The sequence below is a fragment of the Rattus norvegicus genome, chromosome 1 (assembly GCF_036323735.1).
Source record: "Rattus norvegicus strain BN/NHsdMcwi chromosome 1, GRCr8, whole genome shotgun sequence".
Taxonomy (NCBI): domain Eukaryota; kingdom Metazoa; phylum Chordata; class Mammalia; order Rodentia; family Muridae; genus Rattus; species Rattus norvegicus.
Genome location: NC_086019.1, coordinates 163,880,114 through 163,887,583, shown reverse-complemented (window position 1 = coordinate 163,887,583; position 7,470 = coordinate 163,880,114).

Here is a 7,470-nt window from a genome sequence, read left to right as displayed (position 1 = left end):
TGTGATCTGCAGGAAATGAACAGGGGGACAAAACCACCTGACAAACAGGATGGCTGCGTTATCTATTCCCTGCAGGGTGTCCTGAGTTATCCACATGTACCTTGACCCTGGTATTGCAGCCTGATTGGCTGTTGCTAAGTGGGGTGGGTTACCATAGGAAGCTTGCTCAGGAGGACTCTGATTTTCTTCCTGGAATTGGAGTTTAGCCCCTAGTCTTGCACAAAATGGAGTTTCTTCAAAAATGGAGTTGGTTGGGCTTTGTAGTGGTTTATGTCATCCCTTATCTGCATGGGGCATGACTTTACTACTTATCATCTTCAAAGGCCTTAAGTAATTATTTGTTTTAGAGCCAAATATGAATGACTGGCCCACGAAGACAGAATTAAGTTACCTGAGATACTATATTCCAAAGCTGTAACAGTTTATGAAATGTTTGTAGTAACAGACCAAAGAAAGTCATCATTTCAAAGGCATCAGTGGAAACATTGGGAGAGAGCGGGTCACAGCAATGTGGAGAAAATGCTACTCTAAGCCTCTGACACTGTCTGGAGACATTCTTGGCCTTTGAGTGGAAGCCTGTGGTCTATCTGCTAAGTTACTGCCTTCCAAATGGCTTCATTTGTTAGTCACAAGGACGCTAGTCAGATGCAGAGGTGGAACAAGAAGTGACTATTGGGGAGAGTGAAGGCAGCCAGAAAACTCTGTAGTTAAGCTCTGGACCTGCAACATTGTTACCTCCCCACAATCTTCCAGGTTCTAAGCAGTTTTTCATCCTGTAGAAGGCTTAGGGGAAGGTGTGCCTTCTTTCTAAGAACTTCCTTCCCACTTTGCCCACATGGGTTTCCCCAACACACTTGACTCTTTCATGCCTAGCAAAGTACCCACCCATTTTCCTTAAGACTCTCTTCAAGGTCATCTCCATAAAAACTTTCCAACTTCCCCCTTCCCAACCTCAAGCCAAGCTGACAGGCTGCTCCTCTGTGCTCTTTGCACGTTTGGCTGGGTCCCTTGTGGTGTTTCATAAGTGAGGGAGCGTCTGCAGGGAGAAGGCTTCACAGAGAGTGTTCTGTTTTGGATTCTAAGGGGTTCTCTCTACTGTGGGTCTGGAGCTTGTAGGTACTTAATAAGTTCTTACGGTGACTGTAGGCACGCATGGCTGAGTGAGTGTCTGAACGATAGGTTAAGTAATTACATCTGAATTACAATTAAATGTCTAGATGTGGATGCCAGGGCTTAGCACTGCTGTGGTTGTTGCCTGGCTGGCTTACTCATTGGGTTGGGGCCTGACCTCCAAATCCCTTTCTTAAATGATGAATTCACTGCTACATGAGTCTTAGAAGGAGGCAGATCTTGTTTCTCTTAATAGAAGTGGAAAAAAGCCAGATATTTGGTTTTCTACCCTACCCCCCGGAGCTATTATGCATAAACTTAGGAACATATGTCTAGACAAAGTACATTTCCCCAGACATGCAAGAAACATAAGCCACGCAAAAGCAAAGCCAGGCCTGGTGATGCAGTGCGGTAACCCCAGTACCTGAGAGGTCAAGGCTGGAGAATCTGAGGTCCAAGGTCTTCCTCAGATACATAGAGAGTTCCAGGCCAGCCTGGGAATACGGAAACTCCTGTCTCAATAAAAATTAAAAAAAAAAATAATAAAAGTTCCCCTCAAATTGCCCTTCTTGGATCTTATTGCAGTTACAAATGCTAACTTGGAATTCAGCTTTTTCTTTAGGGAGCCAAGTGCTTTAAAACTCTGCCTCTGTCCTGGCCTGACATTCAGGAAGTAGCAACGGCCCTCTGCATCTGAGCTAAGTGTTAGCCAGAACAACCTTTATTGTGCAAACTCTGCCCTTCATACGAAATAATTGCTTGGATTTTTTATTTGTTTGTTTTTTGAGATAGGGTCTTATCAATGTAAGGCTGGCCTCAAACTCCTTCTGTGGCCTAGGCTGGTCTTGAGCTCCTGGACTATCATCTCCCAAGTGCTGGGATCCCGGGCACTGGTCGTGGTGTCTGGCTTATTTTCTCCTTTTATTCTTTTTCTTTCTTTTTCCCTTTCTTTCTTTCTTTCTTTCTCTCTCTCTCTCTCTCTCTCTCTCTTTCTTTCTTTCTTTCTTTCTTTCTTTCTTTCTTTCTTTCTTTCTTTCTTTCTTTGAGTCAAGGTCTCCTTGCCAGGCATGGAACTCAGCCCATAGTTCCTAAGCTTGTGGCCATTCTCCTGCCTCTGCAGGCATGTGCCCCAAACACTTGACTTCACTGAGTCTGTTCTTATGTTGGTTTGCAAGGAATGTTCCAAAATAATTTCAAAATTGTCATGCGTCAGTGTTAAACCTTAGCTTGCACATGCTCTAACAGAATGGCATTTTATTGCCTCTGGGATATGGTATCATTTATGTTTTGTTTAACATCTTTTAAGAAGGAAAATCTCATGGACTAGGCATGGAGGTGCACTTCTTTAATCCCAACAGAGGCAGAGGCAGGTAGATATCTGAGTTTGAGACCAGCCTGCTCTATATAGTAAATTCCAGGACAGCCAAGGCTATATAGAGAATCCCTGTCTCAACCAACCAAACAAACAAACAACAAAACCCACAACCAAAAAGCAACAGCAGGTATGACTTAGCTCAGTCTGTTAAGTCGAAAACCTGTACTTTGAGCAACAGAGTTTTAAATCTGTTAACAAAAATTCCTGGAAGGTGCTGTGTCCTCCAAGGCTGATGGACAGACGTAAAACTCCACTGATATCAGTGATGTGGGGACGCTGGAATGCTGACCACTGAGAGGCCTAATGACACTTTATCTTGAGTTATGTTCAGCTTCCTGAAGAGCCTTCCTTGCCCACTTCTCTGTTGTACCCAACACTCTGTGGCCTGCAGATCGGATGTGCCCACCAGTATATTTGAAAAGTGTCTTGATTTATGGCTTTCTTTGTTCTGTTCCTATAAAGACTTCATGAAAACTACTTGCATATGGAATTCAGATTTAAGTCTCTATCCCTAGGTCATGGTCACTCCTATTTGCCCCTAGAATGGAGGGGGGGGGAGACAAAGAGAGGGGGGGAATGGGAAGAGAGGGGAAGCAGGAGTAAGAGGAGGCGAGAAGGGAGCAAGAGTTAGGGAGTGAGACTGAGAAGGGGGGCAGGCAGCCCCTTTTATAGTGAGTCAGGCACAGCTGGCTCTCACCAGGTAACTGTCCGGTTGGAGCCTAGAAAATGCTAGCAGTGTTTTTATATTGCTAATTTCCAATGGCTTCTTTTGAATGAATTTCCCTAATTTCTGCTGTGCTCTGAAAGGGCCAAGCATACCTTCTCACACCTGATTCCCTCCAGCTTCCCCCTTCTCAAGTTCGCATACTTCCGGTTTGCAGCGAAGTAAGCAAGGAGACAGATTTCCGAGCTTGGGAACTAAGAAACCTGCCTCCTGACAGGTGGGTCGGGGACTGGGCTGGTTCTGTATGGTCTGGGCTAGCACTGCACCTGCTTTGGCTTCTTCTGTTTGTACTTTCGTTGCCATTGTGACATGGGATTTCACTGTGTTGTCTAGACAGGCTGGAAACTTGTCAAGATTGCCTCTGCCTCTGCCTCTCAAATGTGGAATTATAAGTGTGTGTTGGCATTTAGTTTAGCTCCGCCCCACAGTTAGGGTGTGCCTGACTCACTATAAAAGGGGCTGCTTGCCCCCTCTGCTCTCTCTTGTTCTTTTGCTCTAGCTCTCTTCTCTCCTCCCCTTGCTCCTGCTCCCCTTCCCCATTCTCCTTCCTTCCCCTCTCTCCAAGTGCTCATGGCCAGTCTCTTATTCTCTCTCTCTCTCTCTCTCTCTCTCTCTCTCTCTCTCTCTCTCTGCTTTTCTCTATCTCTACTTCTCCCTTAACTCCCTTCCTCATGCCCTGAATAAACTCTCTTCTATACTATACCATCCTGTCACTGGTATCTCAGGGAGAAGGGAAGCATGCGCCCTGCCGAGGCACTCCCTTCCCCTACACCATACATACTCCTGGCCTTTCTTATCTTTTTATAAAACACAGTTTGTGTGTGCCAATTTTAGAAAAGTTCTATTGAACCACCATTTTACATACAGTATAATTTGCCCATTTGAAGCATGCATTTCAACAACTTAATTGAGTCACAGATATGTGAAACTCTTCCCATAGTCAGTTCTCTAACATTTTAGTCATCACAGAAACTCCGTCTATAACAGCAGTTTCCACACTTCCCCACGATCTCCTTAGCCTGGGCAGTCACTGGCCACTCATCTACTGTTTGCGCTATTTCCCTATTCTGGACTTGAATTCATGTGAATGGGATTGTGTTGTACAGAGCCATTATGGCTGACTGCTTTCAGTTAGCTTGTTTATTAAGGTCTGTCTGAACTTCATTTCTTTTTCTAATTCAATATTTTGTTGTGTACCATATATTGCTCATCCATTCAGTAGGTGACAGCCATTGGGGTTGTCTTTGCATGTTTCTCATGATAAAAAGATGCCACTACAAACACCCATGCACAAGTTTCTGTGTAGACATTTTGTTTTAGAATTCGTTTTTAAAACATATTTTAGTTTACTTCTTCTGTATGGGTTTTTAATCTATGCTCATATATGTGCACCACCAGTGAGTCTGGTGTCCGTGGAGGCCCATAGAGGGTGTCAGATACCCTGGAAATGGATGTACAAGTGATTACGTACCACCATGTTGGAAGTCGAACTCTGGTCCTTTAGAAAAGCATCCAGTGCTCATAACTACAGAGCCCTCTCTCCAGCCCCTAAAATACTACTGTAGTGCAAAATACCCTGTTCTTTCAATCTAGGCAATCCATTCCATTAAAGCTTGTCTCGCAGAGTGCTTTCTAATTGGCTGATAAAGTCCTCTCTCTCTTGAGCAGACCACTTTTCATGGGAGACAGTGAAGGAGAGCTGCCTCTGCCATTTGCTGCTCATTTTCACGTGTCCCTGCCAGCCCTTTATGAGGGAACAGGCTGCATCCTAAAAATCACATCTGCAAGCAATCTGTCACAGGACATCTGCTCAATACCCTCATTTCATAGTCGGGGTGTGTGGGTACCTAACGGTCTTACCTCCCAACATCCAGAAAACTCGTTACCAGCTCCTCTGTGAAGCCGGAGAGCAAAGTCTCTGCTCTGAGCATCAGGCACTCGTCCAGCACAGGGGCCAAAGAATGGCCGAGGGTGCAGGAGAGGAGAGGTAATGCCACAGAAGACACAAGCAGAGTTGGAAGGCCACCAAAGACTTCTGAAAAAGGGACAATGGCTGAGATAAATAAGCAAATGGAAAAGGGCCCGTCACGGTGCTCAGTGACTGAATTCAGTGGTGTGTGTGTGTATACATGCGAGTGTGCGCGTAGAAGGATTGCTAATTCTAGGCCAGCCTGAACCACATAATGAGAGTGAGACCTTATCTCAACGCACGCACGCACGCACGCACGCACGCACGCACGCACGCACGCACGCACGCACGCACGCACGCACGCACGCACGCACGCACGCACGCACGCACGCACGCACGCACACACACACGGTGTGGAGCATTAAATAAGCACTAGAGAAAGCAAACCAGACTCAGGCTCTGGAGAGGAACCGCGTGAGACTGTCAGCGTCTGGCAGTGTGTTGTGCTTCATGCTGCTGACTCTGTCATAAAAGCTCAGGTTGATCCCTCATTAACTCAGCCTAAGAAACAAAGAAAAAGAAACCAAACCCAAAACAATGGTAACAAAAAATTAAGTTTCAAACCAACTCTAGCCTGCTTTGGCTTCCTGGAGAAATCATAACAGAAGATCATCTGTCACTATGTAGACATTAATTATTCTTCCTTAACCCCTCTCCCCCCCCCCCCCACTAGCTATTAGGAACTTTATAATGGTGAGGGGTCAAGAGGCCTAAGTACGAGTCCCCAGTGCATCATGTTATGGCTGGGAGAAGTCACCAAACACCTCAGAATTTAGTTTTCTCAGTTTTAGTCAGCCCATCTGAATGATGGACCATGACAGCCATGGCTCTCTTTCTTCTGGGAGAAGCTCCATACAAGGTAACGCCTGGCATCATCTATGTCTTACATCCTCACACCCATGAGGAATGGGCAGTGCCATCACTCCATGCTCACCTGAGGATGCTGAAACTCCAAGAGCAATGGAGCAGCTCAATGAAGAGCCCTTCCCTAGAAGGTGATAGAGCGGTAATTCATGCCCGGCTTGCTTTGTGCCAAGGTTTTGTCTCTTGAATTTGTCTCAGCGTTTGCTGCTAAATGACTTCTTAATGGCTTAAAGAACAACCGTTCTTTCTACAGCTGGCAACTGCATGGGTTTATATAGCCTGCCATTATGGTCTTGGTCATCTCGGCTTATCTATTCTGACCTCCATGTGCATCTGGTTAGCTGGTGAGTTGGGTGACATCGGATGACCTAGGACGCTCTTACTTTCATATTTGGTGATTGGCAGTTGCTGGGACACCTTGATTGTCCTCCATGTCGCCTCCACTATCTGGCATAGGATTGTTGACATGGTGGCCCAGGCATTCTAAGTGTAAGAAGAGAAATCTAGTCTCTATAGTCAAGCAGTTTCTAGTCACTGAAATCAGTAAGCCAAACCAAGAAGTATGGAGGGCACTTTCAAAGGTATGGGAAGGACTGGGGACGTAGCAGAGTTGGCAGAGTGCTTCTCTAGTGTGTGAAAAGCCTCGTGCTTGTCCATTAAAAAAGTTTTCAAATTGGCCACTATATGGGTTTCTATTTCTACCACCTTTCTCCACCCTTATCCCTTCGAACCCCTCAACACGAGGTAGAAGAGAAAGAAGGCTAGAGTGGAAAGTGGGCATTGATATCGTTAGATGACTTCCTGCTGATTAGAGGTATTGAGTTCCTTGGGGCAAGTTTGATCTTTGCAGTCAGGACATCCAATTTGTTCTTCTCGTCACTTTGTGCACAACCACTTGACAAACTGCAACAACAGCAACCAGCAGTCACCAGCAGTCACCAGCAGCCAGCAGCAGTCACCAGCAGTCAGCAGCAGCAGCAGCAGCAGCAGCAGTCACCAGCAGTCACCAGCAGTCACCAGCAGCAGCAGCAGCAGCAGTCACCAGCAGTCACCAGCAGTCACCAGCAGCAGCAGCAGCAGCAGCAGCAGTCACCAGCAGTCACCAGCAGCAGCAGTCACCAGCAGTCACCAGCAGTCACCAGCAGTCACCAGCAGCAGCAGTCACCAGCAGTCACCAGCAGTCACCAGCAGCAGCAGCAGCAGCAGCAGCAGCAGCAGTCACCAGCAGTCACCAGCAGCAGCAGTCACCAGCAGTCACCAGCAGTCATCACCACCACCAGCAGCAGCAGCAGTAGCAGCTAGCCACATTCCACGTGGGACCCTTGCATTTATATCCTCTCTCAAGAGTCCCCAGAATTCCAAACGTCGTACACTTGCAAAATCTATGTGCAGCTGGCAAAAATCATGCTCCTGCCAAAGCACGAAGCA